This window comes from Meles meles, chromosome 5 (genome assembly GCF_922984935.1).
Source record: "Meles meles chromosome 5, mMelMel3.1 paternal haplotype, whole genome shotgun sequence".
In the NCBI taxonomy this organism is placed as follows: domain Eukaryota; kingdom Metazoa; phylum Chordata; class Mammalia; order Carnivora; family Mustelidae; genus Meles; species Meles meles.
Window position 1 is genome coordinate 12339326 of NC_060070.1, and position 13009 is coordinate 12352334.

The 13009-nt window shown below is 39.0% G+C and overlaps 1 protein-coding gene across 1 annotated transcript in view; it reads left to right on the plus strand.

Annotated features, from left to right (window-relative positions):
• TFB1M (transcription factor B1, mitochondrial) overlaps positions 1 to 13009 on the plus strand; it is a 74112-nt gene that overhangs the window by 37642 nt on the left and 23461 nt on the right. The window lies entirely within an intron of this gene.

A 13009-nucleotide genomic window follows, 5' to 3' on the forward strand; every position in this document is an offset into this window, starting at 1 on the left:
TTTACTCTTCTTTCTCAAGATTGCCCTGGCTATTGGGGTCTTTTGTGGGTGCATACAAATTTTAGTATTATTTTTTCTAGTTCTATGAAATAGTGCTGGTATTTTGATACGGATTGCATTGAATCTGTAGATTGCTTTGGACATTAGAACAATGTTGGTTCTTCCAGTCCATGAACAGAGACTCTTCCTATTTGTGTCCTCATCAATTTCTTTCATCAGTGTTTCATAGTTTTCAGAATACAGGTGTTCACCTCCTTGTTAAGCTCATTCCTAGGTATGTTATTCTCTTGGGTGTTTCTTAATTTCTTTCTGCTACTGTGGTATTAGTATACAGAAATGCAATAGATTTCTATATATTAATTTTGTATCCTGTTACTTTACTGAATTCATTTATCAGTTCTGATAGTTTTTTGGTGGAACCTTTAGGTTTTTCCATATATAATGTCATGTCATCTGCAAATAGTGACAGTTTTACTTCTTCCATACCATTTTGGATGCTTTTTATTTCTTTTACTTGTCTGATTACTGCACCTAGGATTTCCAGTACTATGTTGAATAAAAGAGATGAGAGTGGACATCCTTGTGTTCCTAATCTTAGAGGAAAAGTTCTGTCTTTCACCATGATGTTAGCTGTGAGTTTTTCAAGTATGACCTTTATTATGTTGAGGTATGTTCCCTCTACACCCACTTTGTTGAGAGTTTTTACCATGAATGGATGTATTTTACCAAGTGCTTTTCCTGCATTTATTGATCATATGGCTTTTAACCTATAGCTTATTAATGTGCTGTATTGTACTGACTGACTTGCAAATATTGACCTACCTTTGCCATTTCTGGAATAAGTCATACTTGATTGAGGTGAATTTTTTAAATGTATTGTTGAATTTGGTTTGCTGATACTTTGTAAGGATTTTTGCATCTTTGTTCATCAGAGATATTAGCCTATGGTTTTCTTTTTTTGTAGTGGTATCAGGGTAATGTTGGCCTTGTAAAATGAATGTGGAAGTTTTTCGTTCCTCTTCTGTTTTTTGGAATGATTTAAGAATACTAAGTGTTAACTTTTAAAATGTTTGGTAGGGTTCATTCACTTGTAGTGACATCTGGTCCTGGACTTTTGTTCTTTGTTGAGTTTTTTGATTACTGATTCAATTGTGTTATATCTGTTACATCTGTGTAATGTGTCTGTCCAAAAAAATAGCTTCCTGATTCAGTTTTGGAAGAGTATATGTTCTCTAAGAATTTGTCCACTCCCCCTAAGTTGTCTAAGTTTTTGGCATGTAATTTTTCATAATAATCTCTTGTAACTCTTTGTAGTGTTGTATTTTTTTCTCCATTTCTGATTTTATCTGAGTTTGTTTGGTCTTTGTTGTTGTTTTTTTGGGTGGGCAGGTTTGTTTGTTTGTTTGTTTTTAATGAATCTGGCTAAAGGTTTATCAGTTTGATCTTTTCAGAGTATTAGTTCTTGTTTTTGTGGATCTCTTTTAATTTTTTTTAAGCCTCTGTTTTAATTTCTGCTCTAATTTTTATTCTTTCCTTCCTTCTAGCTCTGGGCTTTGTTCTTCTTCCATTTTAGGTGTATGATTAGTTTGGGTTTTTTGAAATTTTTCTTGTTTCTTAAAGTAGGCCTGCGTTGCTATAAGCCATTCTTAGTACTGCTTTTGTTGCATCCCCAGGATTTTGAACTGTTGGTTGACTCATTGTTTCGTAGCTTGTTGTTTTGCCTCTGTATACTTGGCGTTCTTTCTACATATTTTACTGTAATTGATTTCTAGTTTTATACTGTTGTGGTCAAAAAACATGGTCATTATGATTTCACTCTTAAATTTAATGGGATTTGTTTTGTGGCCCAACATATGATCTGTCTTGAGGAATGTTTTATGTATGCTTGAAAATATTGTGTGTTCTGCTATTTTGGGATGGAATGTTCTTGGATGGAATATATCTATAAGGTTCTCTGGTCTATTGTGTTGTTCAGAGGCACCATTTCCTTGTTGATTTTCTGTCTGGATGATTTATCCATTTATGTACATCAGGTGTTAAAGTCTCCTATTACGTATTAAAGTCAGTTTCTCCCTTTTTGTTTATTAATAATTGTTTGGGTGCTCCTGTATTGGGTGCATAGCTGTTTACAATAGATATATCCTCTTGTTGGATTTTTCCACTTATCATTATGTAGTGCCCTTCTTTGTCATTGGTTACAGTCTGTTTTACAAAGTCTTTTCTGCCTAATGTAAGTATTGCTACCCTGACGCATTTTTCTTTCACTTCCATTTGAATGGTCTATGGTTTTACAGCCCTTTGCCTTCAGTCTGTATATGTCTTTAGATCTGAAGTGAGTCTCTTATAGGCAACATATAGTTGGATCTTGTTTTTTGTTTTTGTTTTTTTAAAGATTTGATTTATTTACTTGACAGAGATCACAGTAGGCAGAGAGGCAGGCAGAGAGAGAGGGGGAAGCGCTCATAAAGTCATAGCTTTATGGGGTTTCCCCGCTGAGCAGAGAGCCCGACGCAGGTCTGGATCCCAAGACCCTGAGATTATGACCTGAGTGGAAGGCAGAGACCTAATCCACTGAGCCACCCAGGCGCCCCTTGTTTTTCTTTTTTGTTTTTTTTTTTTTTTTAATCCATTCAGTCACTCTTTGTCTTTTAACTGGAGGTTTTAGTCCATATACATTTAAAGTAATTATTGATAGGTATGTATTTATTGCCATTTTGTTCATTTTTTTCCAGTTGTTTTTATAGTTCTCTATTCCTTTCTTCTTCTCTTGCTCTCTTCCCTTGTGGTTTGATGGCTTTCTTCAGTGTTGTATTTTGATTTTTTGCTTTATTTTTTTTTGTATATTTATTACAGGTTTTGATTTTTGGTTACTAATAGACTCATATACACCTTATATGTCTAGTGGTCTGTATTAAGTTGATGGTTACTTAAATTTGAACACATTCTAAAAGCGCTAAATTTTTACTCACCCTCTGTATTTTATGTATATGATATCGTATTTTACATCTTTTTATTTTGTAAAAAGCAGAACCCTTGGCTGAGTTTTGTAGATACAATTGATTTAACTACTTTTGTGTTTTAATCTCCATACTGGCTTAATAAGTGATATATTTTTTAAAGATTTTATTAAGTTATTTGACAGAGAGAGAGAGATCATAAATAGGCAGAGAGGCAGGCAGAGAGAGAGGGGGAAGCAGGCTCCTGGCTGAGCAGAGAGCCTAATGTGGGACTCAATCCCAGGACCCTGAGATCATAACCTGAGCCAAAGGCAGAGGCTTAACCCATTGAGCCACCCAGGCACCCCATAAGTGATTTAATCTACTGGATTTATCAGAAGTTTGCTTTCATCTGTGAAGGTTTTTTCTTTCATAATTTTCTTCTAGTTATGACCTTTTCTTTTCACTCAAGTCCCTTTTAACACTTAACACTTCTTTTAAGTCTTTTTCAGTGGTAATGATCTCCCTTAATATTTGTTTATCTAGGAAACTATCTAACCTTCAATTCTGAATAGTAACCCTGCTGAGTAGAGTATTCCTGATTGCCTGGGTTTTTTTGGAGGTTTGGGGTGTTGTTGTTATTGTTGTTTTTCCTTTCAGCACTTCAAAGGTATCACGCCACTCTCTCTGGCCTGCAAAGTTTTTGCTGAAAAATCAGCTGATAGCTTTATGGGGTTTCCCCTGTATGTAACTTTTTTTTTTTATGGTACTTTTAACATTCTCTCTTTATTATTACTTTTTTACATTTTAATTATTTTGTGCCTTGGTGTGAACTTTCTTGGGTTAATCTTGTTAGGGGCTTTCTGTGCTGTCTGATTTAGATACCTCCTTTCCCAGATTAGGGAAGGCTTCAGCTATTATTTCTTCACAAACAAGTTTACTTCCTTTTTATATTTTCTCCTCCTAGGATCTGTGTAATGCAAATGTTACTACATTTGATGTCACTGAGATCCCTTTACCTGTTCTCATTTTTTGTTCTTTTTCTTTCTGCTGTTCAGCTTGATTGCTTCCGTTACTGTCTTCCAGATCACTGATCCACTCTTCTGCCTCCCCTAATCTGCTGCTGATTCCCAGTGTTGGACCTTTTATTTCAGTTACTGAATTCTCCATCTCTGACTGGTTCCATTTTTAATTTTCTCTCTCTTCGATGCGGCTCTAACTGAATTCACCCATTTTTTTTTTCATCAAGTCCAATATCTTTATGACTATTATTCTTATTTTTTATCAGGCATTTTGCTTATCCTCCTTTCATTGAACTCTTTTGTTGTCATCCTGTTCTTTCATTTGGGACATATTCCTGTCTCTTCATTTTTGTCTAGCTTTCCTGTTTTTTGTTTTTTTTTTTTTTTTGGAGTAGGGGAGGTCAGCCAAGTCTCCTGGTCTTGAAAGTAATGGCCTATGTAGGAGAAGTCCTGTGGTGCCCTGGCACACCCTGGTCACAAGAAGCAGGTGCTCCAGGGAGGTCTCCTGTACAGACTGCCTGTGCCCTCCTGTTGTGACTGAGCCACATTTGTCTTCAGCCCAGTCAGCTGCAGTGATCCACTTTGCATGCTCTGGGTGCACTGGACAAGGTTGAGTCCCTGCACTGTCTGAAGACTATGTGGGCTTGTAGGTGGGCAAGGGAGGCAGTCAGACTAGGTGTCTGCAGTCCGCCTCTGCCCCAGCTGTGAACACAGTGAATGGCAGGACTTTGTCCCTGTGTAGCCAGCTAAAATTCTCAACTAGTGGAACTGGTTAGCTCTCCCTCTCCTCACTGCTGTGTGGGGTTAGCTCTCCCTCTCCTCAGGGCAGAAGTCACTCTGGAGGGGTCCCACTCCCTGCCAGGGCTGTTTGCAGTGTATGGCAGGGCAAGAGCCACTCTGGAGGGACGCCTGCCAGAACAGGCAGGTTAGATGGGGCCAGTCCACAGGCGATCATGGGGGAGGGATGTGCAGTGCTAGCTAGACAGGTGGAGAGTGTTAGTGCCGGTTCCCACAAACGTGCAGCTAACCTAGGCTGAGAGAGAGGAAGAGAAATGTTGCCTGCCAGCCCTTTTGTTTTCTGAGAGGTCTTCTAAAGACCCCTGCCCTGTTAGTGCACTTTTGAGATTAGTAAGTAAACGTCCTTCATGTATGTCGCAGTCACTTCTTTTACTGCTGGTTCCGTACTGTGTCTTGGGTGGAGTTTTTAAGGGTGGGGACTCAGTTTCCTGTGCCCTCTTGCTCTCCCGGAATCAATCCCCCTAATTTTTAAAGTACTGTTAAGCCTCCCTGGCTTTCAAAGCCCGTCATAATGGGTACTTGTCTTCCCACTGCCCGTTGTTGGGTCCGATCCTCTCACTTCTCTGTGCTTGTGTTGTCCCTCTCGTTGTGCTTAGTCTCACTGGGGGTTTGGTTCCCAACTGTGTCTCTGAGCCTCCTCCCCTTTCCAGTGTTGCAGCCTCTCTGTGATTGACTGGAGGGTCTGTCCTGCTGGTCTTCTGGTCCTCTGTAGATGTCAGTTTGCACCGATGCAGCTGTTATCTTGGTGTGTGCATGGGAGGAGGTGAGCTCAGGATCCTCCTGCTCCTCCCTCTTCTTGCAGTCTTCCTTTTTCCACTTTTTTGAAAGACCATTTTGGCAGTGTTACTTGTGACTCATCATCTGTGCAAAATAGTTGGGTATTAAACTAGGCTGTTACTCTTATATGCTAATTACAGAAGAGTGTTAATTACAAAGTTTCTCTGCCAAAAATAAAAATCAATACAGTGGTGTCTATCTTAGCATAACTACTACTGAATGACTCACTTCTGGACATACATTATAAGATTTTTGTTTGTTTGTTTGTTTGTTTGTTTGTCAGATGCGTGTTGAGTAGCTATTGCATGTAAAGGCCTGGGCTCAGGTAGACGGAACTAGGGGGATCCAGTCTGACGTGGAGTCTGCCTTCAGGGAGTTTATAGCTGGTGAGGAACAGATGCCTCCTTGCTTGCTGAAACTCTCCAGAATAGAGTCATGTAAAGTTTCCCTTATGTTACTTGAGATTTATTAAGGAAAATAAATAGCATGAAATAAAAACTGTATAATGTGGCTTTTAGATTTAGATAGCTACAGATAATATATTTAGAATGGGATCCCAAACGGTAGTGTTAGACCTACTTGGACGTCTTAAAGCATGGTCTGCGGAGTCCCCATATTCCCTGCTACCGCCTTCCACTTCCTCCGCCATGTTGTCCACTGCAACTAGCCGAGCTCTTGGGTGACTGTAGGAATCCAGGCCATCTTCCACTTACATAACAGTTTTCAGCTCTTTCTGAGTCAGGCTCAGAGAACTCATTCTCAGTACCAGCTCCCTTTAGCATCTCCAGTTTTCAGACATTTTGAATGACTTCTTCCAAAATAATAGACTCTGTTAGATCCTAGACTGAATTCAGTGACAGGAGATGTCTTGGAGGCCATCATCAGATTTAAAAATATTTGTGGTTTCAGGTATTTTCTGTCTTAGAACAGGTGGCCATTGTAATGAAGAAAACTGACCATATTAGCTTGTTTTTTTCTTGTAATGCACATATGTGTGTATATAACATCTTGAATAGTGTCAAACCCAAATATACCAAAATCTTAACTTCCAGGCTTTTATAGTTAGGGTTATTACCATAATCCGGAGTCTTTAAACTATTTAAATTTTACCAAGGGTTTCTTAAGTTGGATTTTTGGAATATTTTTGGTGGAAAGTTTCTCTTTGTTTTCATTACCTACTTGAGATCATTTGATGGTGTTTAGAGATTGTTACCAACCTTATCTTTGATTTGGGGATAAGATACACACGTAGTCAGTTGATTAAATATTCTATCCTCTAGAATTAAGGCCTCATGAAAATACTTGTTATTTGGAAAAAAAGCTAGCTATATTTTTGGTTCACTTTCCTGAGGGATGTTTGATTTTTGGCAAATTAAACATATTCGCAGCAATTTTCTTTACATGCTTTTTATCATGTTTTAAATATTACATGCAGGGGATTTATTTGTAATCTAGGAGCACAGTTATCAGGGAGAGAGAATGTATTATAATAAAGCAAAACAGTAAATCAAATGATTAAATTTTGGTTCTAAAAGAATTCTCTGCTGCTCTGAAGTAGTTTTACCATATTAGAGCAGATCAGGAGTACTCTGAGGAAAGCCAGAGAATATTTGACTGATAATTGTATTGGCCAAGTTTTTAAAGTTTTTATTTTCGTAAGAAAGAGGAAGAATTTTATAGAGAAGATAAAATAACAGTATAAGGCTGTCCCTTTGTCCAAAGCTTTCTGAACACAAGAGGAGAAAGTCATAAACACAAATAACCACAATACAAGTAAAATATGCTTAGAAGTACAAGCAGGTTCATTGGGTAATTGAGAGAGGGAGGTTACTTCTCTATAGATGCTCAAAGAAACTTACTAAAATTCAGGACTTATTCTCAACCAATCCTGAGAATTAGATATGAGCAATGCTTTTGTGGTATTTCAAGAACTTATTTATAATCACCTGGGCTTTTTCCTGTGAAAATCTGTAATCCCCTCTCTTTATTGGTCTTTAGAGTAATTTATAATCAAGCTTTAATGGCAGAACTTTTATTTCCATGGAACTGTAACAATCCTGTCCTGGCTAGTCGACCTAAATTCTTGCTATACTTGTTACTCTCATTAATTTCTGTAGTGCTGTCCCCAGTACTATACCAAAATTTGAACCCCAAATTCTTTTATATCTACAGAAAATACAACCTCTTAGAGTCATAAAATTATTATCTGTTGGCTTACTCTAGTGTGCCTTAATCTCCTAGAGTTTGTAGTATATAGAGTTTAACTTAGAATTTTAAAGTTTTGTATTCCATTTCACTTTTGAGTTATTTTACCAATGACAAGACAAAATACTTCTTTTTTTATATATATATTTTATTTATTTATTTGACAGAGATCACAAGGGCAGAGAGGCAGGCAGAGAGAGAGGGAAGCAGGCTCCCTGCTGAGCAGAGAGTCCGATGAGGGTCTCAATCCCAGAACCCTGGGATCATGACCTGAGCCGAAGGCAGAAACTTAACCCACTGAGCCACCCAGGCGCCCAAGACAAAATACTTCTTTTGCAGTGCAAATTCATGACTAAAAATGCTTCCGTGAGCAAAATAACACTAGTTTCAAGCTGGCATCTCTAGTCTCCTGAGAATCCACATATTTCTGGGGTTCTACGGTAATTTTTTACTGATCTACTGATGAAGCTGTTCTTCATATCACTCAAGTTTGAGGATTACTAAGCTGTTAGCTAGAACCTTAAAATTCTTGTCATTTTTCTCTTTTAAAATTGTGATCATGGGGCTCATAACCTAACATACTTCCAACAGGGGCACCTGAGTGGCACAGTAAGTTAAGCATCTGCCTCTTGGTTTTGACTCAGGTGGTGATCTCAGGAGATGGTGATCTCAGGGTCCTTATCTCAGAGTTGTGAGATCGAGCCCTGGGTCAGGCTCCATGCTGAGCACAGATTCTCCTTGGGAATCTAAATCTCTTATTGTCCCTCTGCCACTCCCTACTGTGTGCTCTCTTTCTCCCTCAAATAAAATAAATCCTTTCTATTTTTATTTCTGTAGGAAATACTTCCAACAGAATGGATAGGCTTTAGGTCTAACCACTACACTGTAGTTGGACCTACTAGGTAAGTCACTATAAAAGGAGAATTGCAACAGGCTCTGTTGGTTGGCATGATGGGAGCAGTGCACTCTAGTGGAAGACGGGCAGTATTTTAAAGGAAGCTAGACCTGCTGGAATTCGAATGTTCCTGATTAGGAGAATTGGTTAGGTTAATAGGCTCAACTTTAATATATCCTGAATTGGGACAGTATTGTCACCCTTGAAGGATTATTTTGAGAAGTAGAGATAATCACTGTGAAGTAATGAGAGTATCTAGCATTTGGAGGCAGTTAGGGGAAGGTAGCCATTATGACTATAAGCAAATATTTATGGACTAAGTTGTTATATTTTGATATAGTTGTATGGATTTTAATTTTTAAGAGCTTCATATAGTTTATATCTAATTTTGCATATTAGGAGCACTGCGTATGGAGCAAGTTATCCCTACACATGGTACAGATTTAAATAGATGCTCAATACAATTTTAGATGAATTAATGATGATATACCCATGACATTATAAAGAAAAGGTCAGGACTTGAGGCATCCACACCTGACCTTTGAGGATCACATTTCAGAAGCTTTCAGCTATCCTTGCTGACAGCCCTCAAGGCCTTGACTTCTTTGTGAAATAATCTCGAGCTTAGTAAAATGGGTGGATTCACGTAAGAAAGCCATTTTCATGCCTTCGTGTTTTTCAGAATCTGATACTGAGGATATTTCTGTTGTATGTTATCCTGCGTTTGAGAATCCTTTGGACATAAGGTCAGAAGACTTAACGTTCTTCTGCTTAAATAATATTCTTCTGTGTTAGGTCTGGTGTTGTGGATTCAGAGATTGTGGTAAGAATTTTTGTGAAAGGGGTGTATTGAGTGCTCTCTGAACAGTGTTCAGAGAGGATAAAGCAAAGGGGGAAAAGCTAAGCCAGGAATATTGTTCTGCCTGGAGACTTCTTCAACCTGATTCCACCGGGTTATAGGGTGGCAGGGAGAAGGGGAGCTCTGGGGCCCAAATTGTCCCACAGAGTCAGTCAGGGAAGGAGCCTGTTGTAGACCTGTGTGGCCAGTCTTTGGTTCTGGCTACCTCCTAGAAGCAGTGGTTCCCTAACCTACCCAGGGAGGCAATTCCAGATCTGTGAGCCGTTAGCACCGTGTGCTCCCAGCAGCTGGGGATGGTTGCGCAGCCTGGCGGGAGCTTGGGGAAAGCCCAGAGCGGCCTCGCTGGGCCCCCACCCCTAGACGGAGCCGTCAGATTTTTTGTGCGGCTTTTTGTGCTTTGGTTGCTTAGAATTGCTTAGAAATATGCTTAGAAGTTCTAGACTGTTTCATGTTTAAATCCTTTGGTAGCCTTTAGTAAGGATTATTTAATAGCACTTTTTCTTTCTTTTCTTTGTAACTTTAGTCTTTCACCTTTATCATGTTCTTTGTACTTACTGTGCCAGAAATATTATTGTAAGTAACCTCAAATTCTTTTTGAAAGTGGGCAAGTCTAAAATAAAAATGTGTGAATGAAAACCAGTTTTATAAGTAGAAAATTACCAGTCTTTTTAAGAAATCAAGTAAGTGTTGAATAGAAACAGAATATTTACTATTACAATTTACCTTAATACTAGTTATATTTTAATAACTACTCAAGAATAAATAAATACTCTAAATCCAAGGAAGGAAGGAACAAAATTGCATTTTGCAGGTGATACTTTATGTATGTACAAAGTGCAGTGAAGTGAAGAAAAAAGTTATTGGAGGTGATGAAGAGACATACAACAGGTTCTGCGTGATTGTAGGCTAGGATCGAAATCCTCAGAAGTCAATAAAGTTAATTTATGGTAAAGCCATGTAGCTAAAAATATGGTAATAAAAGGAATGTAATGAGAAAACACTAACTCCAGAATTGAACGTCTGTCTACGTACCCCAGGCTGCTCCTGCCTGTATGTACGCATGTGTGCTGACTAATGACCTCACCTGCCCACGTCGGGCAGGTATTCCGGAGGGGGTGGGGGGGTATCTCAGGGGACCCCTTTCACCGTTACTCGCATGAATCACTAGTTACCACCTTCTGATATCACTTAGGGTTCTCTTAAATCTATCCATTCCTGTACCCAGTTCTCCTGACTTAACCTGTGTCTACATTTTTGCCGGAACTGTTAGCTGATTTCTTCAGTCAGAGACACACACACACACATATGTCTGGTCCTAGGTAAAACAAGCATGCGATTCTGGGGCTTTCTGGTGTTTTCTTCTTTTGGTTTTGTTTTGGTAACTTATTTAAAAAAAAAGAAAGAAAGAAAGAAATGAATGTTTAAGTATATTCAAATATGTTAGACCAGAGCTTCTCAACCTTATCACTATTGACATTTTTGGCCAGAAAATTCTTTGTTGCCTGGGCTGTCTTGCGCACTGTAGGATATTTAATAGCATTTCTGTCCCCCCCGCCCACTGTATTCCAATACCATTACCCCAGTTGTGACAACCAGAAATGTCTCCAGGTGCTGCCACGTGTCCTATGCAGGCTCGACCCACCCCCAGTTGGAAACCACTGGGTTAGACCAGGAACCACTGGGCAGCGTCCATTGCGTGCTTATCCCCCCACACATGCTGTGTGCATATCGTCTCATTGGATCCTCACAGCCCCTCTGTGAGTAGGTGCTGCTTTATCCTCCTTTTCACATGGGCAAACCCAAGACTTAGATTCAGTAATATGTACTGTGTAGCCGTGTGCCCTGGGTGACCTTGTACTCACCTGCTCTGACTCTAGAGCAGGTTCCCTCAGGTTGAGTGCCGTCTCTCCATTTACTAGCTGAAGACCTTGGGCAAGTTAGGTAGTGATATTTTTCTCTGCATCAGTTCCCCCAGGTACTAAGAATACTACCTGCCACCTAGAGTCTTTGTGGGGTTTAAACCAGTCAGTGTACATACATGAAGGACTGAAATAGGACTGGCCTACCCTTGTAAGCTTTTGCAAGTCACTGAGAATACAATGGTAAAAAACAAAACAAAACAAAACAAAAAAAACCACTTGTCTCCCAGGCTAGTTGGAAATGCAGTCGTGTAAACTAGTAATTTGTGATAGAGCGTTCTGTGAGAGTACAGAGATGGAAACAGCAAACTTCTTCAGGAGTCAGGATTGTGTTCACAAAGGAGACCCCACTGACCCTGAAGGATGTCGGAGCTTAGGCAGGCACGGGGTGAGTGTGGGAGGATCCGTGTGGAGCAGTGCAGCAGGGGGATCCCGTAGGGATGGAGGGATTCCAAGCCACGTTATCACTGATATGTCCGGTCTGGATAGAATTAGGCCTTACTTGTATGAAATGGCTGCTTTTCTGGAGTTCAAGACATTCCTGCATCTCTTTAAGAAAATATTCCAGAGCTAAGTAAAAATTATTTTTTGAAGTATATATTTCATAGAATATATACACTAAACTTTTAGTATAGGACTATACGATACGTAAACTGTGAATGAAGCCGGTCACATTGAGCCAAATGAGAAAGCCATATAGGTGTCATAGCAATCCTGTCACGTTAATTTGCTTAAAACTGTTCTTTTCATCGGGTATTTTTAGTATGACATTTGTTTAGGAAATATTTTGATTCCTAAGGGGATCAAATTTTTTTTAAAGATTTTACTTATTTGTCAGAGAGAGAGCACAAGCAAGAGCAGCAGCAGGCAGAGGGAGAAGCAGGCTCCCCGCTGACCAAGGAGCCTGAGGTGGGACTCGATCCCGGGACCCTGGGATCATGACCTGAGCCAATGGCAGCTGATTAACTGGCTGAGCCACCCACGTGTCTCAGCAATCCATACTTTAAACGATCATTTAAACTTCTGTTTAAATAAGTCTTTTTTCCTAATTCCCATAAGAAATAGTACCTTTTCACTTTAGCTATTCTGTTAACAGCTAATGACATTGTTGCAGAAGAGAAATGTGTGAACTAGGTATAAAATACTTTAGTCTCTACTTGTATAGACACAAATGAAAAATATGTAATCACATAAAAGATATTCTTGCCACTTCCTGAGTTACTAAAGTACAAAGAAATAATCTTTTTCTCCTTTTACCATTATATGGTGAACAATGACTAAGTGTAAATTACCCGAATTACTAGAAACTGTGCATTGTCCCCATTGCACGTTAGAAAACCCAGTTTTTATTTTCTTGTTATTTGAATTACATCTCCTAATTTAACTTATATTTTTAAAAAACATTCTTTATACTTTGTTTTTCTATTAACTTACTGAAGCAATTCATGTATAAGAGAATAGCAATGTTCTGCTAACATGAATCAAACTTGAGAACAAAAATGACAACTTAAAAGTAACTTCTATCATCCAAATAGTAACCAGTGAGAGGGGATTGGAGGGGTCTGAGTTGTTGGAGGATTAATGGACTTTACCTGGAA